At 41.6% G+C, this 24855-nt stretch overlaps 1 pseudogene; it reads left to right on the plus strand.

The window, feature by feature from the left end:
• Positions 1–24855, plus strand: part of LOC146802514 (uncharacterized) — a 106928-nt pseudogene that overhangs the window by 48635 nt on the left and 33438 nt on the right.

A 24855-nucleotide genomic window follows, 5' to 3' on the forward strand; every position in this document is an offset into this window, starting at 1 on the left:
GTGCTAAAATACCAGGCCAGTACAAATTGCGAAGAATGCCCTTGGTTGTTTTCTACGGTCCTGCTAGTTTATGGGAATGTGCGTAAAACATGATTTGATCCTGAAAGTCTTTAGGTACTAACAACTGAGGTGGGTCAGTGGGCCGTGGTATCTGGTATAGGAGTCCATTTTTTGGGGAAATGGGGAAAAGTATGGGTATTATTCTGTCGGGCCTTTTCCCAAATAGGGTGGAGAAGAGCATCATTCATCTGTGTGATGTGTAAATTTTGTTCTATAATCCAAGGTTCTGGAGTTAATAAGGCGCTTTTTGGTGTTAAGACCTTGACTTGATCCTTGGGTCCCTTCGACCGGTTAGGCGCAGATTCATAGAATAAGTCTAAAAAATGTGGATTATCAGTTATATACAACATATTCAGGTAAATTAGGAAGGACACCCACTTACACCTCTTCCTTAATTTCACTTGTAGAAACCATCAACTTTGCTATAGGATAGGTTTTAATGTCCCCATGTGCCACCTGATCTGTACAAATTTATGAGGACTTATTCAGCTTGTACGACCGATTGCTTACAACCAGAGTCCAGCAAAGTAGTCGTCCGTTTTTCATTAATTTGAACACAAACAAAAAAATTAGAGCCCATTTCTTGAGTGAAATAAATAGAGCTCAGTGCCTAATTGACTTTCATTGGTTGTTCTGTGGACATTTGTTCTTACAAAAAATGGGCTATATGGCTCCATTCACCACACTCAAAACACTGGGGTCCGGAATGAACCTGAAGCTCTGGTTTCGTCTGATACTGTCAAGAACAAATATGGGACGATAAACGTTGGAACGCGTTCTTCTCTCTGGTGGGCACGCAGAGGCAGCTGGACCACAACAATCCACGGAAACCATCCGACGAACACTATACCAGAGACACCAGTGCTCATCTGATGATCTCAAGGGAAGGGGGTTTGGGAACAAACAATATACTAAAACAACTAGTTAAAATAAAAAGCTAAAATAATGAAAGAAACAACTGGTGCACGTTCGTGCTGGTGGAGAAGCAAACTCTGGGTCACAGAACAATCTGAGACATCTATCCTAAAACTAGGAAGGAGTATGGAGAGCAGCTCCTGCAGCAATTGGTAAAAGAAGCAATAGAAACACAAATAAACAATGACTAGTCATGCATAAACTTCTGCATTAGGTCAAAATCAATGATACCTTTAGAATCAGGTGAATAAATCAGAAGTGTTTAGTGCGCCGCGAACAAAGATCTCCCCGGTAATTAGAAATCAGCTGTGAGCCCAGTAAATAGAAATCCACCGTGAACAAGGGGTAAGCAAAGCCAATAAAGGATGGAGACTTATCTGTGATGAGCAGGAGCGAGGACAGCTCAGGAATCTTCCGACTGGCACCTGCTGAGAAGAGCTGTCAAGCCGCAGGACTGCAAGCAGGGAAACTCAATGCAAAGCATTGGAGGCATGTCCGGGAGGGGTTTAAATAGCTCATCCAATCCAAGATGGCACCCACGAGGTCGATGAGTCACGTAGTGGGCGCCCCAGCTGCAGAGGGCCACTCGTAGCCAGCCGCTAAGAGCCTACCCGGCCAAGTGAAGAGACGCGGCCCCAGCCACCACAGGGCTGGTCTTCCTCGTTTTTTTGCTGCTGCTGCACCGAGCTCCGGTGCAGGCTGAGGAAGTAAGATAAGGGAAAACACAACAACATAAAAGGGCACTTATACATGTCAGGTAAGTTTTTCTTCCCTAGGGAACACTGGGGGAGAGGGGAAGAGCATAGGTTGAGGTGTGTGTGCTGTAAGAGAACCTGCTTGGATCCCCCACCTGACAGGCAGTCTTCCTAGGTAGGGTGTAAGTTAGGGGAATGCACCTAACGCCCTGGGGGCCTCCCTGGTCAGTAACCCCAACACTGCTGGTAAGCGGACGGCAGTGGGTAGTCCGGTGGATCCTGACAGATACATTCTCTTTGTTTCACTAGTGATCTTCTGATGTTTTCTGTCGCTTTGAGAAGACAATGGCTTAGATGGGTTCTTTGCGTTCCTGTCAGACTCTAGGGAAAAAGGACGTAGTTGAACATGTGGGAAAATGGTAGCCATCTCGACGGCTTGTTTGCTGTAGAGCCCAGAATGTTGTCATAGCCATCTTTGTGTTTGAGGGGGTAAAGCCTCTATAAACTGCTTTAAACATATTTTGTCCAATATTTCCTACTTAGTATGGTCATGCGGTTTTAACCGCTTCTCAGCAGCTGCGTTCAGTTTAAAATAGAGTACCTTTGGGATATCACCCGGTCTTCCCCTTTTTGGCCTGAATCTCAAGAGTAGGCTTCCTTGTCTAAACCAACTCGGTCCAATCGTATTCTCTTCACTTCTTCATATGTAGCCTCCCCTTGTGGATTAGTGGTTTGATATGTGGCTTGTGCATCACCTTTCAATAAAGGAGCTAGATAAAGGGGCTCTATGGGCCAAGCCCTTGCCCTAGCAGTTTCTTCAAAATTGGTCAAAAAGGCATCTAGGTCATCTTCTGGCAGGAGTTTTTGTAAAGTTATTATAGGGGCTCTAACTACTGGTCCTCTATGACTGAATAATTTAGAAGTTACTTGCAGTTGTTCCTGTGCCAACTCATTTATGTGCTCTATTTAGGTGTTCAACGTATCACAAAATATTTCTCGATCAGCCTTAGCTGAAGACATCTGGCGTTCCAGAGCCCATTCTAGTTTGCGTTGTCCTTGCACTAGGTGTTAAATTAAAGCATCCATTATATATCAATGGAAGGTAACTGCCTGCATTCTCCACCACTTGTGAACTGGTCTAGAGCTGTTAACATGGAATGAGTCTGGTTTTGAGTTTAACTTGCTATACTTTTATTTTGTAGTCCCCAACAATACTACACATGTTCTCTTATTGTACAGTGTTCAAAAGTATATAAAATGAAAACAAGGAATATCTTCTTCAAACTACTGTCCGCCGGTACCCTCGATAGTAAGAAAAAACCAGGTAAGTCACAGTTTATTTCTGTTTTAACTCTACTGATGAGTAGGTTAATCTAGTTCTCTCTCTCTCTCTCTCTCTCTCTCTCTCTCTCTCTTTCTCTCTCTCTAACTCTCTCTCTCTCTCTTTTTTTTTTAGGCTTAGTGCGGTTAACAGGGTGGGGGCAAATAGTCTGTGAGTTATGGTGATTCAAAGGTGGCAATTAGTTTGTGAGTTATGGTGATTCTAAGAAAGAACTCTACACAATAAGTGTCTTTGCTTTTTTACTCTAATCAGAGTTGCTGCAATGCACCCCCCCTTCATTTCTCCCTACCCCAGTTCTTCCCAACTGGCTTTTTTCCTCTCTGCTTCACATGTATAGGCTCTGCTTAGGAGCCTCTCACGTACCTGGTGAAGCCACGTTCTTCCCGTGACGTGGCTAGGAGCAGGAGCTGAACGGTGAACAGGATTCCTCCTTTCCTTTCCAGGCGTCCTCAGGTTTCTCTCCGATGTCGGTTCCTGTGGCTGCTCTTGCTCTGGCTCCACGCGATCCTCGTTCAGGATGCCGCCTGGCTACTTCCTGTTCTCTAGCTGCTCTTCCCCAACGTGAGCTGTGCTCTCTCTCCTCGCTACACTCCTCGGTCTCCCGCAGTTTGCTTCTATACCTTTCAATTGCCTTGTCTTCTCCTTTTTATGTGTTTTCGACCTGCGGATTTTCCTGTGCCTTCCCGGCTGCCTGACTTCCGGTTGCATTCATTGAGCTTCCAGTTGCATTCGTTGAGTGGGGCTGAAAAAGAAGAAGGGAACATTTGTTTCCATAAATCTCTCCCGCAAGTTTGTGACACCTTGTTAGAAAGGTCAATATGTTTCAGCCCTTTATAATGCCCTAAAAAGGTTCCATGTACTTTCTTCAGTACCTGCCCTCTATAACTACTTTTTAGGTATGTATTGTAGTTGTGTAATGTGGGTAGGTAGAGATACATAATCTAGGGCTCCAAACATTGAGCTATTATTTTGTAGGCTGTATGGAACCTAGTTGACGGAACATTACTGCCTCCATTCTTGGACTGAGATGGCACTAATAAGGCAATGTTAATGTACAATGTCACTAGCAAGGCACATAGTTTTCTTGCTTAAGGTTGATTTCTTATACGTGTGAGATTATAAGCTCGGATACTGCTCCAGCAGATTCCGATTTTATTTCCTCAGGGTCTATTTTACAAAGAAAATGGGAATATAGGTGACTGTTTTTCCTATCCAAAGTCAGTACACTCTGAAGAGAGTGTTTCAGAAATACATTTTTGATTAATCGAGGTCTAGAAAACAGTTGTGGCAGCCATTACCACTTCAGTAACCAGTTACGACAGTGGCCAGGTGGTGGCCTGTTTCAGCAATTATAATGACACTGCTTCTTTCTCTAAAGGAGAACGGGCTGATATTTCCCCATGACAGAAGACAAGAGAAAGGTTTTTCATCAATGTCAGAATACAGCTTTCTTCTCCTGTGTTAATTGGTTGCCAAATGGGTGATTAGTGTAATAATGCAAGCAAATTCACAGAACACCATGGGTACTCCAAATTGTACAGGGTATTTCAAGCAATTATTATTCCTTTTCTTCAAGGGTTTTTTCCAAGGCCAATTCATTTATTTGTAGAAGATTTAGAGCTCATATAAAATATAAGGAGTCATAGAAGAACATTCATTCAATTCTTAGTGGTTTTGTGCCCATTAAAAATATCCAAGAGATCTGGAACTGAAACTAGACCACAAGGATTCTTTCTTCTGTGTTTCAATTAGTCCGAAACACCAGAGGCTCCTTTAATTTTATTGGCACACCAGGTCACATCAATTTATGTCCTGCTCTTTTGATTCAGTCTTCTCCTCCATGTTTCATCAAGTTTCTCTGTAGAAACAGGACATTTTACAACTTCAAGAGTCCAAGATAACTCTTCTCAAAAGTAAATGAAACAAAAGGTGGTAATAGCATTTTGTTGCTTGGAATGGAGTACCATCTTTGACATATGCCCAGATCTAGTTTTGATCAGATATCAGTCTGTGGAGATGAGGTTCTTGGCATGTTCAGTTCCCCACTTCTGTTTGTGTGATAAGTTATTATAGTGGCAGCTTAGCCGCAGGGGTACTTTTGTTGTGCCTTTGAGCATAGTATACCAGAGGTCATGATCAGACTTTTTTTTCACTACAATCTGCATCCATCCCACATGAGGTTCACCCAGAGAGACCCATGGCTGAAGAGCAAGGTCTGTCATTTGGAGAAGCAGCAGTAGCGGAGATAATGGCAGGCAATTCATTACTAGGGGATACTACGATTTATCAAGTCCTCACCCAGGATGAGGGCTGCGACACACTACTAGAACTCAAAAAGATGCATGTGAAAACCATATTGCATGGGGCAATTCTCACAGAATATCTCAGGAGAAATGCAGCCCCACGAGAACTGTTGGTGACAAATGAACTTCTGATTTTCTTTGAGGACGCGGCCTTCCGACGCGACTGGGCCTTAATAGCCTGGAAGTGTACTCGGGATTGGTTAGTCGTCATCATTAGCAAAGCAAAAAGACTGGCAGACATCCTTGTGATTCAAATACAGGCAAATGAACAGGGGATAAAAAACTATTTTTTCATAGCCACATACAATCTGAAACTAGAGGAAGTAAACAATGAGCTAGGGGAATATAAGGAGTAACTGATGCAATCCAACATAAACAAACTGCAAAAAGACCTTAAATGTTTCTCCAAAGAGAAGTTCTACCCCTATAGAGACCTGGACACTCAGAACAGTAGTAGTGACGGGAGCGATTAAGAATTCCAACAGCGAAGGAGAGGGAGAGGCCGAGGAACACAAAGAGGCTCCCGTCCCTTTTTTCCAGCTCTCTTTCTGGGATACCTGAACCAGAGCTTCGGCTGGCCAGGCATGAGGAATCCTTAACAACAGGGATATCAGAACCCCCAGTTCCCACAACCACAATTTCAACAGCCACACCCTCCTTTTTTAGACAGAGGCAAGGGAAAGGGCAGAGGAAGACAAAGAGGACAACAGAGGGGCACTTGGGAGAACCTGGACCAGTGCATAATGAGGAGCATGGCACAGCATCTAACATCAGGGACAAGCAGAGAGATTCTCTAGTAGTGAACCTTTCCAAAATCCCATTGACACCCTCACAAGAAAAACTCTTGATTAGAGGGCTGGGTTTTGTCCTCACAAATACGCTGAATCACTACCAAATCCATCAGGAACTGTACGCCTTCTTTAGGAACATCAGACTAAGGGTCTTCTTTGAAGGCAAATAAGAGAGAAATGACCAATCAGGTGACACATCTCTACGCCCAAAGTCGTCCTTTACACCTCAAATTGCAGCACTACCACTTGAAGTGGCAACCTTTGAAAAAGTGGTCATCCACAATTTTTAAACCATGCAGACGCCGGAATCACGACCTTTCATGAACCTCAATAACACTGGAAAAAAGCACTACAACAACTGAAAGAAAACAATTCTATGGTCATAAAACCAGTGGACAAATGGGGCATCATTGTTCTTTTTGACAAGGAAACATACACAAATGAATGTCTATGCCACCTATCTGACAAAAGGAATTATACACTCTTCAACAGAGACTCCACCGCGGAAATTACTATGGACATAGCATCTCATGTGGAAGAGGGCATAGTTAACAGCTGGATATCAAAGCAGAAAGCTGACTTTCTAACAAAAGACCTACCTATCACACCAAACTTTTTTATACTCCCAAAAATTCATAAACCGGCACGTCCTCCCCAAGGCAGGCCTATTGTATTAGGGATCGATTCCATTCTGGAAACGTTATCACAATTTTGTGATTTCTACCTTAAACCCCTTGTTCAAAAGTTACAGGCTTACCTACAGGACACACGTGGCGTTCTTAACCTCATCAAAGATGTCAACTTTGACCCCAACAATGAGGTCTTCTGGGACAGGACATTGAGGCTCTTTATACAAATATCCCTCAATGTGAGACTCTGAGGGTACTGGAAGACCTCTTGTTTAAAGAAGAATGGCCATATGAAACCCCAAGAGCCTTCAAACTCAGTTTAGCAGAGATCACCCTTACCAGAAATTTCTTTGAATTCGAAGGCATCTTGTACCTACAGACCCATGGCACATCCATGGGTAGTACTTTCGCCCCTAGCCTGGCGGGTCTGTACGTAGGCGCATTCAAGAACACCAACATCTACAACGAAGGGAACCCATGGTTCAACAACATCAAACTGTGTGGGAGATTTATCGATGACATTTTAGTGATTTGGAGAGGTGACGAGGAATAGGTCCAGAGGTTTTTAGAGTGACTTAACAGCAGGAACTGCCTACTACATTTCACATCTATGGCTACACGAACAGAACTGCCATTCCTGGATCTGGTAATAGAACCAAAAGATGGAAAACTCTCAACCAGGGTCTACCATAAACCAACAGATAAAAATTCCCTCCTATCTTTTGAGAGCTTCCACCCTAAAGCTCTCAGGGAAAACCTACCAGTGGGGCAATTATTCCATTTAAGCGGAACTGCACAGACATAACCACCTTCAACCAAGAAGCTGACCTCTTGCCAGAGAAACTACAGAATAGAGTATACCTCAAAAGGGTAGTAAAGAAAGCCAAGAAGAGAGCTGTTAACGCCAATAGGGACAACCTGTGAGAAAAGGTGGAGAAAATTACCATGAACAAGCCAGTATGTGTAACCACCTTTAATACAGCTGCACACCACATAAAACGCCTTGTACAAAAAACCTTGCACATATTGAACTCAAATGGACTGGATATTGAGAAACCTCTTTTCTCATTCAAAAGAAGCACAAATCTACAGGATATCCTAGTCCACACTAGACCCAAGGTCATAAAACTGCCAAATTCACAACATCCAGGTGCACTACCACCGGTCACAGGACATGAAAGATGCGGCTCATGTGATATTTGATACCTAAATAGGAACACAAAAAGCATAGATGTGAGATCACACTCTCCTTGAAAACAGAGGATGCATACAAACTGTAATTCAGACCACGTCATTTACCTCATCACATCCCCTACAAAGAACAATACATAGGGGTGACCACGCTGAAGGTAAAAACACGCATTATGGAGCATAGAAGCACCATCAGGTATCATAAAACAAACACCAAACAAACAAAACATTACTTTAAATGAACCATAAAGAAAATTACATAGCCTGGACCATTTATGACAAACCAAGATTTTATTCAAACTCGGGTGATAAAAAGAGACCACTCTTGATTAGAGAACAGAAATGGGTGTACAGACTCAAGAGTCACGTTAACGGGTTAAATGATGACATCCCATGAAACACCTTCAATAGATAGAACTATATGACACCCCTATTACTACTCCTTATACAACTTGACATTGGAGTAGTGTACTACACAATCACAGTTCTGGTGTACTAAAAAACATTGGATCTCTGGGTATAATATTAAAAGTGAGGCTCTCTCCCAATAGAAACTGAGTTTTATACCGGGCTGCCTCCACCCCATAGCTCCTATACACTAAGAGGTACCTCATATACATGAAAAAAGCAGTATATTGGCAAATACGGTTTAAAAAAAAACATCACTGAGCACCCATGTTCTACATGTCGCCATTTAGTACATTTTGGATATATCACCTTCAAATAATGGCAGTAAAACATGGCAATAGATTGTCCCCAAAATTCCCTTTTTTTAAGCGTTCAAATAAATACCAGGTCAGAGGATTTCAAATGGGGAGAAAAAAGTGCAGAGTCCCAGGTTACCTAGCAATGCGAGGATGTAGGGAAGGGGCGTGATCCCGTGACATTGCCACGCCGAGCTGCGTACGTCACGTGACTGGCAGTGTGATCGCTAAGTAAGACGCCACAGATGGGCGTCCAGAAAACCTGCACCGCGGTAACTGGCAAAGGGTCCGGCAGAGCACCACCCTTGATGAAGTAAGGAGTTGTTGGGGTGGGCACTCGGCGGGATGGCATAACGACTTGGGACCGACCTGCGCCAAAGCTAGACTGCCCTCTCAGGGCTCAGGCGCACAATCACATGCGGGCGGCACGAGCACATTTCACACTAATTGGTGCTACTTACAACATGTAGGCAAATAGATACACTGCTGTGTATACTACAGTGGGGGCATGACAAAAAAGGTGATTTTAACAATTTGCAGCTCTGGCTGTTTCGGGAAACAATCATGAGACTGTGTTGGTAAACAGAGGACCTGGGCGCCACATAAACCCCATAAGGTCGAGGAATCTCTTACCAACATATACGTGTCTTGTGCTACTGCTTAACCATTTTTCTCCATGTTTTTATTCTCCCCCAGAGTTTGACTACAGGAGGCCTCCTCCATTTTTATCATGATCATAAATAAACTCAGTGAGTTGGGCTTTTTCATTGCGCTGGATGTGTGGGTGCTCCGAAAGTTTTACTAAGTACTATTGACCTGAACGTACTCAGAGGGGAAGTTACCCAGGTTGGACAATTTGTTCTACAATGGAGATTTGTTAAAGTTGCAAAACCAATGGGGTCTGCTTAGCCATAGAGGTGGAATATACATGCGGCATTATGTCTGAGAGTTATGTATGGATACTTAGAGTGTTCTAGTATGTACACGCCTGGAATACCATGCATAAGTAAAATGATTTTACTCTCTTTTGTGTCTTCAGATGGGAAACAGCGTTTACAATGCAGTCATTACATCGCTGTACCATTACAACGACTGCATTGTAAGCAATGCATTTACATCGCAAGTCATTACAACGACTTGCCTTAGGGGGCGCTGAAGTATTGGATATCATGCCCTGGTGTTTCAAACAATTGTGTTGCGGCAAATGCTTAACTTGCAACAGGCTTCTTAATCTGCAGAGTCCAAACTGGAAAACGTATGAAAAATTATTGGTAAGGTCACACAAAACCTTCGAGAGACTGCAAACATGCTTGGTCCAGCACAGGATTTGTGCTCCACTGATCTTAATACAAGACCTATTCACTTTAGTGGAGAAAGGAAATGCTCGGAACTACTAGCTAGAAAAACAGTGTTTCTCAAAACTTTTCATCTCCCAGAGGCTAAAAATGCTGCTGATGTGACGCAGATGCTAGTTGCAGAGCACGTCAGTCCTTCAGAAGCACATTCCTGACAGAATTCAGAAAATGGCAATCCAAGCAAAATGATTTCCAGAGGCCACAGATAAGTTTATGAGAGCAATCTACTGAATGTCTCAGAAGATGAACCACAGAACGATGCCGCTGGTGATGAGTCATTGAGAAATGTGAGCATCAGACAAAGACGTTCTACCTTGAGCAGTAGCAGAGGAGACAGTTTTTTTGTTGGGATATTGTCTCCCCCAACCATTCCACATTGGGTGACTTTTCACAAATCCATGGTGAGAATGAGCAGACTGGACAGGGCGTGCCTTTGGATGAGCTATGTCTTAACAGTTTTGTGATGGAAAGTGTTGCGACATAACTGCTTTCTTGAAGACCAGACTGATCTGCAACTCTCACTGGCTCTCTTGGATACTTTGGCAGAGGTACAGAGCTCAACACCTCAAACGAGACCAAAGTCAGATGCTAGGAGGGAGCGTACTGGGAAGGAGCAGGGCAAGAAAGGGAAAATGGATGGTCCAGTTATTGCATTCTGAAAAGGCCCAGAAAAAATTCAAAACCAAGAGCTAGGTCAAAGAGCAGAGAGCGAGGAACTGGAAAGCAGACTGCAGCTGGCAAGGAAGAATTGGACATTTCTGTCGGCTCTAATGATGCTTATGACTTTATTCCAAGGAAGAGTATCCATATCACCCCAATTCGACAAGGCTGGGTTCCTGAGAGAAGTGTAGGTGTGGAATGCCACAGCAGCAGTAGCAATATGAATGAATCGGAAGAGGATGACAGTATGTATATGCCTTACAACAACAAAAAGCCAGGAGTAGGCTAAGTCTAGAGGAGGAGCAAGGCCCAGCAGTCCCTTTAACCTCTTGAGTGCCCATGACGAGCTGGTCTCGTCATGGGCCGCGGTAGCGCTGTGCCCATGACAAGACCAGCAAGTCATAAACCCCGCCCGCTAATGCAACGGCCGGCACAGGGCGGGGAAAGGGGCGGGCACTCAAGGGGCTAAGGCCAAGGTCTAAGAGACAGCCAGCAAAAGCACATCTGCACCAAAGTCTGGAGTTGTTTGAGCTGCACCCAAGAAAAACAAGAAAAAAGTTGGTTCAGAAAGCAAAAATGGTCAGATAGTTACTCTAAGTGTGGTTGGGAAGAACAAACCTGGTGCAGACAATGCAATGGAAATTATTGGTGGGCAACTATTTAAAAGTCCACACATTCTGGAAAGCACAACAGTGGCCGAAGTGTACTCTCCCAAAATTGTGCACAATGCTCTTGCAGTGACGCCGAAAACACATAAGCAAGAATTACATTTGCTGGAAGAAACACCTGGGGGCATATGTACAAGCCTCTATCGCCACGGGAACATCACTTTTTCCAACGTTCCTGTGGCGATAGGGGCTTCACCTTATTTAAAAGGTAGGGTTAAGCAACTTAACGTGGCTTAATGCTGGCTTGTAAATAAGGCCCCCTTTCATGCTTTGCTTAGCGTAAAAGGGATGGACAGTGGGTGTTCCATCGTAACACCCATTGATTTCGACGCTGCCCCCTATTTACAAGGGTGGTGTTAATAGGAGGCAGCGCCAAAATTAAGACCAGGGAAAACCTGGTCTTAACTTGGCGAAGCGAGGAGAAATGCATAATTTCTCCTTATTTTTGCTTTTTCCATGTGTGCTGCCTTGTGAAGCACACATGGAAAAAGCAAAATGCCTTTGATTGTTTATGTGTAGGAAGATGTCCCTTCCTGCACATAAACAAACTTTTAAAAAAACAAAAATGACATTTTGTAACTTCCTTGTGTGCTGCATAAAGCAGCACACATAGAAGTGACAAAATGGCATTTAAAGATAGTTTATGTGCAGGAAGGGATACCCTCCCACACTAAAACAATCTTCCCCTGCTCGCAGACATCCTTGCACTATGTGCAAGTGTGCCTGCGTTGTTGCTAGACAGCTAAGTGTAGCGTCATCGCATTGGGAATCGCAAGTCTGCACCATATTCTTGTAAATATGGTGCAGCCTTGCGTTTCTGCAGTGGTGGAGTGAGGCGTTAAGGCGTGATGGCTAACGGCTCACTCCGCCACTTCTTTGTACACATGCCCCTTTGTGCGTCAGTGACGCCCGCTTCGACCTCCGTGACCTCACCGACTTCTGGTGATTTGTAGCTTCTATAATGAAACCAGCCAGCTAAAAAAGCCCAAAACAAGATGGTAAGCATATTGCATGTTTGCTCTATGCGGACGACCTGGTGATCATGGATCAAACAGAAATCGGCCTGCAAAGGAAACTAAAGATATTTATCGATTATTGCTCCAAGAAAAAACTTGTGGTTAATATGGACAAGACTAAAGCCCTGAGATTTGGCCGGAGGAAAGCTGGGTTTGTATGGATTTTGGGGACCGAGAAAGTAGAAACAGTCACAGAAAATAGGTATTTGGGAATGTGGATTGAAAGAAATTTGAAATGGTATACCCATCTAGATGCGTTAAAATTAAGAACATCAGCATCAATTAGCGGTTTGAAATTGTTTAACAAAACCTACGGTGCGATGTCAGATAGACCAGTGTTAAAAGCTTATTCTGCCATGGTACCTCCGCAGTTTCTGTATGGCGCAGAACTTCCATACTTGAGCGGCAAACAGGGCTGGGATATTGAGGAAGGCAAATGTCTAAAAAAACTATTCTCACTTCCCTTGTCGGCAATGGTACAGGCCGTAAGACTTGAATTAGGACTGATTTAATGGGACATTCTAGCCAGTATGGCTCTTCTCCGTTTTTGGCAACGCCTAGGAGTAGGTGAAAACACCAAAATATCACAATGGTGTAAAAACGAAATTCAGAACAGCAAATTAAAATGGGCAAAAGAGTCTAGAGCTATCATGACGAAACTATGTTGTACGATGAAGGTTAAATTGTGCCCCATCATTTATATGATTAATTGTGATAAGAAGGTACGTAGGATGTTGGGGAACGAAATATCGCAGGCACAGGATCAAAACTACCTTGCGAATAAAACCTCAGTACACTTTATGACTATGGCATGGAAAAATGAACAATGCTTTCCCTACGTTGACAGGTTACCCGATTGCCGTTTGCGAAGAGAGGTTTTAAGGGTAAGAATTGGGGTAAACCTGTGTTATGTAAGTAATGTGGTTAAAAAGTTCAACGATTGATAAGATGGGAAGATGTATTTGCACTTTAGGCACTTCATGTGACTTGTTACATATTCTAATAGATTGCCAGAAGTTTCTTGTCATTCGAATTATGCTTTTAAGACCGATTTTTAGGAAATATGAGATAAAATCTAGGGCCCAGGCTGTAATTTTGGTGACTAAAATGAGAAACTTAGACATTGCCGTTGCTATTGGGAAGTTCATGCAAAGAGTGAAGGCACTTCTTCTTATTGGTTTTAAATAAGTTTCAAGCCACCAAGAATTAATTAATTAATGGAGGGTGTATTAATTGTATGTGTTTTAAGATGTGTTTAGTGTATTTAAGGTTATGCAATTTTAGATGTATTTTAATTATATATATAAGGTTTGAGGACCAATAGTCTAAATAAACGTAAATTTAACTGAACTGAAAAAAGCATAATATTCACCTCTGTGTCTTTAATAAAATAGGACTACCTTCACTTTTCTAGTGAGGAAAATCTGCTTTCTCACCGACGGCAGAGGTGCGGCTTTTTAAGACACTAATGCATTATTCTCTCTTTATAGCTATTATGTCGTCAGTTCCACTACAGTGGGTTCTATTTCTGAGGTTCAGTCTATGCTTCCTTTCCATTTCTTTATCATACAGTTGATAAATGTAACCTTGTGTCCTCGGTTTCAGAATAGAATATTAAGAATGTTTGCTAATTTGCACATTTTACATTGATTGTAACATTTCTCAAGTGTTTTTAAGACTTTGATGCTTTAGTCATTCTTCATAGCTAACCAGCAGTTCACTATTGCGAATTCTTCACCTTGTTAATATCTTAACCGCTAGTCCTATGTTTTTTTATGCTTTTTTAAGCACTTGCAATTGACCTGACTGCGTTACCTGACTGACCCATATTTCAATTGATATTCTTTCTCTTTTGCGCCTTCTCTCACTATGTCTTGAGAGTGATGGTACATGTGGTAACATTGGTGAGCATTGGAATTCCACTAGCTGTTGCGTTATAAATGTGCCCATATTTCGGAAAGTGTTTGCATTATTGTTGTAGGCATGTTGTTGTTTCTAAGAATGCATTCTCATCTGCTTTATCGTTCAGGCCTGAAATTTAGCTTGCATCGTAGGCCTATTCTATCCTCATCAAGTGATAACCATTGTATTTGTGTCTTATGATGGCATATGTATACAGAAGTCTTCTACTCCATTTGACATGCATCTTCTGTTGATTTATTAATATATAACTGTATATGAAAATAATTTCACATTATTGTTAGCATGTTGAGAACAATTGTGTGGCCCTTGCCTCTGATCACTGCTTCTTTTCCCAAAACCATAAACTGTATGACGTAGGTAGTGTGAAAAATGCCTACAAACAATTAATGAAATTATATCCAATTTTTGAATTCCAATTAATTTTCCTTTGGGAATCACATGTAGCTAGTGTCTCTGAACCGAGGCTTTCTTGACATGGCGTAGCTGTACACTGCCTGATAAATGTATACATCTATATACAGATATCCGTTTGACCAAGGTATGTTCTGTCACTCCCTGGGTTATAGTATGTTCTGTGTTATAAAGCCTCAGGGGCAGGAGTATTCTATATGGAGTCATGATGTAGTTTTGTAATGCATCCACATGGTAAACTGTGACATCACAACCAAATTTGATCATTAAATATTTCACAATCCATATGTGTATTTTAAAACGTGTCTAGAATTCATAACACTATGGGGCATATCAGCAAGGGCCAGCGATAATTATCGCTCAGCGCTCTTAGCGTGAGGATAATTATCGCCGGCCAACTCTGAATTTTATCGCTGAGATAGCGTGCTATCAGCAACGCTTATCTCCAAAGCGATAAAATTCAGAGCGCAAGCTGCCAATTGTGAGATTATCGCTGGAAATACAGCGATAATCCCACAAGGTTTGGCGATAGCTTTCTGATAGAGATAGACATACTTAGCCATGATATCCACCTTATATAGGATATCATGGCTAAGTCAGAAAAATACCAGACGTAAAAAAGCAGCGTTAACAGGGTTAGCGATATCCTTGATAACAGGAACTCTGGAACGCCCCCTTTGCATCTCATTAGAGATGCAAGGGGAAACGTAGAGTAAAAGGGTGCTAACATGCAAATTTGCGTGTTAGCACCCTGTTGCTGATAGGGCGCTAGTTTTATCTCTGCTTTTTTGGCTTTTAAAGCCAAAAAAGCAGAGATAAAGCCCTTGTTGATATGCCCCTATATTTTTCAAACAGCCGACTCATTAACTCTCACCGGCTTCTTCACACTGCCCTTTGTGGTGAGCATTTTTGTATCACACATCCTCATAATTTTCAGGGGATGGTTCATTTTGATATATAAGTGAGGGAAGGTTGTGGCCTGTTTTGTAACATTACAATCTTTGGAAACAAGAGACCACAGAACGGATAATCACTACAAAAGAATCTCTTCAATATGTATTTCATCTGACTTATCTAAACTAGTTTCCACTGTTTTATCTGCATGTAATCCAATTCAGTTCTATTTCGTTAGGGTATTGTTAGAAATTGGGTTTCTAGTTGTCATAGGTATGCACCCTGTCCAAGCAGGATGCATAATCCTAGTCAAGATAAGTTTAGTGATGGAGCAAGGACTCACCTATGTGAGACTTGCTTGAATTTAATTCACTCGTTTAACTTATTAATTTACTAAAATGAAATTATTAATTGTGTTTGTGATTAATCTTTGCACATTGCAGTTACATAAATAAGACAGTGAAGCTTGCCTATGTGTTTACTAACCATTAATATGGACAGCGGACTAAAAGCGTGGCTATAACAGGGAAAACTTTACTGCACATGCGTCAATTGCATCTACGTAATAGCTTTGGAGGGAACTTCTCGCACATGAGCAGTAAGCACTAACATGGCGTCTTCAAGACCCACATGCATGGCACCTGCTATGCTATTTAGAAAACGCTTTATTACTCATGAGCTAATGCAGGGAAAATCTTAATTAATAAAGGGGAATAGAGTAGATGTAGGTGGTATACAGTGAAATCATTTATTTCTTGAATTAATATTTTCTCTTTTGACCTTTTATTAGTTCGTATTTTAGGCCTTCTTACCACAACTCGAGTACTTGAGTGAACACCGTCTACGCATGTGTGACCTCTACTTTCCCTGGACGAATGATCCCATGATTGGACCGCATCCAAGGCCATCGACCTCTAAACCCTGGGAAACGAGGATGTGTGAAGTGCAGAGAAAGAAATCATATTATTATTAAAAATGTTACAATTTGGAATGAACTCGGGTGGGGATAAAATAAAATGAATATTAATAAAGGGATGGGTTTGGGAACAAAGAAAGTGCTATGCCATCATGGTGTGATGACCAAAACACCCCTTGCTTGTCCAATCAGAAATCACATTTTTGCGATATTGAAACTTTAGGAGGTGGTGCATGAATCCCAAAAGGTATAACTAAGGTAATTTAGTTAATTCGGTGTGTGTGATCCTGAGAGAATGCTAAGAGGGAATATGCTGTCGGAATTATCGATGATGCTGAGATGCTGAACAAGATTTAATAACGACTTAAAGAAATGTATTAGAAAGAAGATCGCAGAAGAATCTTGAGGAGGGAGAGAGTGTCAGAGAGGGGTGCGGTGAGTCGTCGGTTCTAGTGAGATTAACTGTCCTGTCCTGAATCCAGCCCTGAAGCCTTTGTCATCTGATCTTTCCCAGGGGACCCTTATCAGCCCTTTGGCCAGGGGGTTGGTCTGCACACCATCTGTGGTAACTATATGATTCATATATTATTTTTATGTACTGCTGTCTCTATCCTCTCTTTCTGAACAACGTCAATCTGCTGAATTTGTGAGGGAGTTTAAATTGATTGAATCTTCCTTCCTAAATGATTGAAGGTGTCTGTGGTGTATTTTAAATGGTTTACTCACATTTAAAATTTTAGATAAAGGTTTTAAAAACTTCCTAAGTCTGTGTGTAATATTATTGATGAATTATTTGCAAGGTTGAATATGTGCACCGTCACCATCAACTAGTTCCAACTAATTTGGTTCATCGACCAAATGGAAATAACTTATTGATCAGTGATAAACAAACACCCCCCAGCGGTTATCCAAGTGAATTAAAGTGTATGTAACATTGATGGGCCCAGGTAAATGTATGGTGTTGGAGTATCTGTTGTTGGTGCGCCAATGGATCCGTTTTTCTGCTAGCAGAGTTATGGTTATTATTGACTAGTTTGGTGATAAATATTGATTTTTGATAATTGATATAATTGATTATTAATTTATGTTTTAACAAATATGTCCGCGTCGTGTTTTATATTGTCTGGAACACAGGTATAGTGATACCTGGAACTCCCGGGAAGGAATAGCAGGTGGTGGAAGAAGCCACACTGCTCTGAGGTTACTCGTCTGTTGGAATAGCACTGAGAAGCTATGCAGGGCTGGCAGTGTTAAATTAGGGACTATATCGTATAAAAGTGATAGTGATTGAAAGCAAAGAGTTTGCAAGTGAAACTTTAGTCGTTATATCACATAAAAAGTGTAACACTGAAGGAGTAGCAGGTTCTTCTGAACAAGAGTGACAGCAAAAGAATTCGCTGGTGAAATTTTGGTCTTACATAACTTGGAAAGGGTAACACCGAAGGAGTAGCAGGTTCTTCTGAGCTTGAGTAAAGAGTAAACGGAAGACTTTACTCAATGAAGAGTGAGTGGAAAGTTTTACTTGTAGCGTATGAAGAGTAAACGGAAGTTCTTACTTGGTGAAGAGTAAGCAGAATATGTTACTCGCAGTGAAAATAAAGCTATCCTTTGTTTAGTGGAACAGGCAGAGTAGCAAATGTTTTTATGTTGTTACTAATGAAGAATTTAATGAAAGTAGTAAGAAAGTTTTACATTACCTTGTGAAGGGAGGGTCAGTCGCCGGAGTTAGACTGAGGTCACAGTGTGCCGCGCTGGGATTGGGGGAAACAGCGGGTGTGTGTAACAAACGCAGTTTGTTAAGGAGGGGTCAGTAGTAAGGAGTGATACTGACGTCAAAAAAGGCCGGCCTGGGATTGGTCAAACCACGAGTGTGAGCTTGAGTCTGATTGGATTGGGAAATTAGAAGTTGCATCATGATTGGATGCAAGATTGGGAAAAGGCTATTACAGGAAATCACCCAGACAGGAGATTTTTAGGATTTAAGAGAAAAATGTCATTGATAAAAATAATTAAACATTTCTTTAAGAAAGACAAGTCCGTATTGACTAGAGAGGGGATTCTTATCCCTCCACCAAAAATACCTGCTTCATTTATGATGATGGAGAGAGGTTATCATACCAGTGCATGGTTGAAGAATTGGGTAGATTACACCAAAGGTGACGGAGTCTTGGCTTTCCCAGAATATGGTACATTTAAAGGGAGAGTTCTTCAGAATTCTAGAATGAGAATGAATGATTTAAAACCAAGACCTAGATTATCTCAGTATGAAGCTTTAGAAGAATGGGAGACTGAGTCATATGAGAGAGAGAAGCACGAAAGAGGGAGAATACAAGGATTTTTCCCCAGATATATGAATGGATCACAAGAAGATCAGATGAAACAATGGAGAAGAGCAATGGTATCAGAAGGGTTATATCCAGTGTTGACGGCTGAAGAGCAGACAGGAAGTAAGTGTAGAGAGAAAACCAAGCACCTGTGTGTGACCGGGTATGGTGAATCAGAAGATGAGTTATTAGAGGATACTTTAACTAAAAATCCCTCTCCAAGTCAGGAAGGACTCAAAAGAGTTGTCACCCCAAGTGCCCCAGTATTAGGAACTCCTTTAGTTCCACAGATTTTACATGATAACATGACAAATAGAGTACTCCAAGAAAAAGAAATTGAGGCTTTGAACAAAAATAGAGAAGAATTGACACAGAAAATAAATCAATTGAAATTGCCTGCAGATGCCTTGTCAGTACCTATAACCATAGGCCCTGTTATACCATTATTCAGGAATAAGGTGAATGTTCAAAATTCTCAAACTGTACCTGCCCCAATGGGCATCCCCGGGACAGAAAAAATAATTGCGGAAGATCAAGCCAGTGAGTTCAGTTTAGTTTTTATATTAATGGCTCTCCCTATAGGAGAGCCAGTAATTGGAACTCCAAAAAGAAGTTTACCTGATCATGGAAGGGAGAGAGGGACAGTAGCCCCTCCAATCACTAAAAGAACAACAGATGTTACTCTGGAAGATTTGGAAAGGTGGGCACAGGAAATAGAAAGATCTAGTTCAGTCACAAAGATTTTAGACATTTATAAATTGAAAGTGGAATTAGAGGAAATGATTGCTGGAAATGTGGGATTAGGAAGATTTAATGATTACAATGAAGAAGAATTGTTGTTTGTTTGTAGGAGTATTACGTGAAATGCAAAGGTATATCATGAGAAACTGATGGAAATGGTTGCGGAGATTGGAATAGATATAGGGAAATCTAAGTCGTTTCAAAAACCCTATTGAGTGGAATTCACAGACAAAGATTTGGAAAACATGAATGTGTCTGGTAGAAAATTACAAGTAAAAGAACTAATGAACATTTTGCAGAAGTGGGGAGATATGGACAAATGGAAAACTAGGTGTATAAAAAAAAAAAGGAAGCAAAGGTTAGGGAAGCGTCAACATCTGCTTTCTTGTTGAAAGACACAGAAAAGGCTGAGAGGTTGTGTCCCATGAGAGAAGTACCTGGTGGTGGATATGTTCATGTCCCATGGAGTAGACAGGATATTTTGTCATTTACAAATGATTTTCCGAAATTGAGAGAAAAACTCGTGGAGTGGTATAAGCAGTTGAGAGGTCTGTGAAGATGTCAAAGGTTTTTTTGAAGGACCTGGATGGTTTGTTTGACATTGTGGTAACTGCAGATTTGTCGACAGAAAGTAAAATTACAATTGATTGGCCAAGTGAGGAGTTTTCAAGAGATGCTAAAACAGGAGCACCCTCAGAGGACGTGATGAAAAAGTATCACCAAGTTATTACTTTCTTAAAAGGAAAAATTCCTCCAAAAGAGACAGATTGGGTACAAATAGACAGGACAACTCCAGAATCAAATGAGTCTGTACATGCCTATTATGAGAGGCTGGTACAGGTGTTCAAGCAGTACAGTGGCTTTGAGAATATTGGTGATAAGGATATGGGACATTTTGTGCATTGGTTTGTGTATGGCTTGAAACCGGAGATTGGTCAGATGATTCAACAGCATATGCTTTGCTGACAGAGCAAAAGCAATGATGATATTTTGAAATATGCCAAATATTGTGGCAATGATATTGAAGCCAGGCATAAAAAGCTGAAAGAGAAGATAATGTGGGCACAAGTGAAATTATCAGAGCAGCAGGAATTAAGATTAAATACAGAAACTGATTAAGGGTTGAACCAGAGTGATCAAGGAATGAATGGTGGTAAAACGAGAGGGCGAATGAATAGAGAGGATGTAAAAAAGAAGTTTCCATGTCACAGATGTGGAAAGCTTGGACATTGGAGAAATGAGTGTCTGAATATTCAGATAAAAATTTTAATCCACAGACGCAGACTGAAGGGATTGTGAATCAGCCACTGCAAGTGGTTAATCCACAGTATCAGGTACCTCCATCTCCTATGCCAAACTTTGTAAACCCTCAAAAGCACCACACGGACACTGTATTTCCAGGAGGTAGTGGTAAGAAAAATTCTGTGATTTCACAATATCTTTTGAAAAATACATACAGTGACTCAGATGATTGACGGTGCCTGAGACTGGAGGAAGAGTAGTGCGTACTTGGCGCATCCTTGCCGGTAGACCAGTCAGGTCCATTAATTGATGAGAAAGTGGAAGGTAATAATATCACTTTTCTGTTGGATACTGGTGCTACCCGTTCTACTCTGAGAACAGCAGACATCCCAAAACTACCCCTCTCGGGAGATAGTATCCAAGTCATTGGTGTTTCGAACAAACAAATTAAAACCCCACGTACAAGGCCAATGGAGGTGCATATTGGTAACTTCAAAGATATGCATTGATTCATTGTATGTGATTCAAGTCCTGTGAATTTATTAGGTAGAGACCTACTGTGCAAGATGAACTGCACAATCTACTGCACACTGGATGGTGTTGCTTTCCAAACCGGTGATGAAGATATTGTCTATAAGATTATGTTAGCAAAGCAAGGTACTGGAGTGAATGAAATGTTTTCTCTAATGACCTCAGATGAAATACCAGAAGAGCTAAGAACAACAGTGAACCCAGAGGTGGGGGACTTTACAGGAAAGGAAATTGGATTGATGGCAAATGTAGATCCTGTGAAAGTAACTGTGAAAGAAGGTGCAGTCTATCCCAGCACCCGACAATACAAAATGAGTCCAGACGTAAAAGCAGGAGTTGCTTTAGAAATAGAACGACTGATTGAACAAGGCATTTTAAAAGAAATAATGAGTAGCCCTCGTAATTCGCCCATAATAGGAATTAAAAAGCCTAACGGAAAGTAAAGAGCAGTGCAGGATTTGCGGAAGATAAATAAAATTGTAGTGCCTTGTTGTCCAGTTGTACCAAATCCTGCAGTGATTTTATATCAGATACCCTGGAATGCAGGCTGGTTTACAGTAATTGATTTATAACACGCCTTTTTCTATATTCCTTTGCATCCAGATAGTCAATATCTCTTTGCCTTCAAGTTTGATGACTGTATCTTGGCATGGTGCCGAGTTCCTCAAAGGTATACAGAGAGTCCCTCAATCTTTAACCAGATCTTGAAAAAGTGTTTGGAAACACTAGTCTACCCTCGAAAGTCAGTTCTGGTGCAGTATATTGATGACCTATTGGTCGCATCAAGGACACGTGAGGACTGTGTCACTGACTCAATTGTATTGTTGAACCATTTGGCAGAAGGAGGACACAAAGTATCTCCAGAAAAATTGCAGTTTTGTAAACAAGGAGTAAAATACTTAGGTCATACCTTAGAAAGAGGAGTCAGAAAGGTAACTACAGAAAGAATACAAATAATAAAACAAATGTCACTACCTCACACTCAAAGAGAGATGAGAATGTTTCTGGGAGTAGTTGGATATTGTAGAAAATGGATTATGGGGTCTTCCTTGTTTGGAAAACCATTAATCTAGATGACCCGAAAATATGCAAGTGACCCAATTGTTTGGACTGATGAATGTGTCAAAGCTTTTAGGAGATTACGAGACTGTCTGTGTGAGGCCCATGCTTTAGGCATGCCTGACTACACCAGAGAATTCACACTGTTCTGTTGTGAAAGAGAAAATTGTGCACTTTCATTTTTGACCCAAAGATATGGGTTAAGCAAACGTCCAGTAGCCTATTTCTCTGCTACTTTAGACCCTGTAGCTTCAGCTCTACCCGGCTGCTTAAAGGCAGTTGCTTCTACTTTTATGAGCTTGGAACAAAGCAAACCTATTGTGATGGGACATGCAGTGAAAGTTTTCATCCCACACTCAGTTGAGATTCTTTTAACCCGAACTTGAACTCAGCACCTTACCCCTAGTCGGATGACTAAGTATGAAAGAATGATTTTGGGAGTAGAAAATGTGACAGTAGTGAGATGTACAGTATTAAACCCCGCAACTTTACTGCAAAATCCAACTTGTGGAGAGGTGATGGATGAGATAGACCATGACTGCTTAGATGTGACAGAGCTGTGTACAAAGCCCCAACCTGACATCAGAGAAGAGCCCCTGAACGACCCAGATCACAAGCTATTTGTAGATGGCTCGCGTCTCAGAATTGAGGGAGGAGGACTTAATGCTGCCTATGCTGTTTGTAAAATCTCAGGTGTAATTGAAGCATCCCATTTACCCGGAGTAAAGTCTGCACAAGTAGCTGAATAGATGGCTTTAATTAAAGCATGCAAATTTGGGAAAAATTGGAGGATAGTCATATTTACTGACAGTCAATATGGTTTTGGAATTGTGCACAACTATGGCCAGATTTGGCTGCAGAGGGGATTTCTGACTTCGTCAGGATCTCCAATAAGAAATGGGAAAATTGTGAAAGAGCTATTGGAAGCAATTTAGTTGCCAAAATAAGTAGCAGTGGTCAAGTGTGCTGCTCACCAGTCAGAAAATTACTATGTGACAGCCGGTAACAGATATGCTGACCAAATTACTAAATATTGTACAAAAACTAATATGGCACTGCATCGAAAAATTGAAACAAGTAAAAACAGATGCCAACTTATGTTTTTCTCAGCTCCAGAAACATGGGAAGAGGTAAGACAGTTACAGGATGAAGTTTAGGTGAGCGAAAGGGAAATCTGGTTAAGGAGGGGTCACCCGGAGAGCAGAGGACGAGGTGTGGGTGTACCCTGACGGTAGACCAGCTATGCCAGACTGTTTACTCTCACCAATGGCCCGATTGTATCATGATGACAAACATGTAGGCAGGGATGCCATGATTAGACTTTTTAGACAAAATTGGTATAATCCAAAGGTCAGGGTGGTCGCTGAGAGCCTTTGCCAGAGATGCTTAATTTGTCAACAGCAAAACCAAGGCAGGAAAACAGTAGTCAGTTGGGGAAAAATTGGAAAAGCTGAAAGTCCATTCATGAGACTACAAATAGATTTCGTTGAGTTACCTCTTTGTAAAGGCCTGAAGTATGTCCTTGTTATAGTGTGTTTGTTCTCGCGATGGGTTTGAAGCATATCCCACTAGGAGGAATGATGGTCTCACAGTCGCTAAGCTACTGTTGAGGGATGTTATCCCACATTTCGGTTTCCCAGTCACTTTGCAATCAGATAGAGGACCTCATTTTAACAATGAGATAATTCGATTAATCTGTGAAGCATTCAAAATTGACCAGAAACTGCACTGTGCATACCGCCCAGATGCTTCTGGAGTGGTTGAACAAATGAATGGCACAATCAAATCAAGACTGGCTAAAGTGTGTGCATCTACATCATTGTCATGGCCTGACGCATTGCCTCTTGTGTTGATGGGACTCCGAAGTATTCCTGATAGGAAAACTGGATTAAGTCCCCATGAAATCATCATGGGAAGGGCAATGAGACAATCATTCATTCCTGGAAATAAATTGATGAGTATAAATGATGATTTGGTATTGGACTATTTCAAAGGATTGTTTGATCTAGTGCGTTCTGTCTCCCACCAGGTTGGAGAAGACACATTTGCCAGGTAGCCTACACAAGCGCATGGTTCAAATCCCAGAGATTGGGTGGTAGTGAAGAAACACACCAGGAAAACGTGCCTAGCACCGAGTTGGGATGATCCTCGTTAAGTCATACTGGTTACTACCACTGCAGTAAAGTGTGCAGGATTGCCCAATTGGATTCATGCAAGTCATACCAAACGGGTACTTGTCCCTTCTGGGATTGAACAACTGTCTGAGACAGTTGAAGTGGCTGAAGGTTGTGAAGTCGAAGAATCAAGAGAATTGGATTCTGAAATAGTAGACTTAGAACAACCAAACACAAGTCAGGAGGGATGGATACCAGAATTTGATATACCTGAAGTAATTCTCCAAACAAGAAGCAGAACAAGATTAGACAGAGAGGACAATAGTGAGGACCAGATAGGTGTAGAAGAACACACTCAGGAAGAAGAGAAC

Source organism: Triturus cristatus, chromosome 8 (assembly GCF_964204655.1).
Source record: "Triturus cristatus chromosome 8, aTriCri1.1, whole genome shotgun sequence".
Taxonomy (NCBI): domain Eukaryota; kingdom Metazoa; phylum Chordata; class Amphibia; order Caudata; family Salamandridae; genus Triturus; species Triturus cristatus.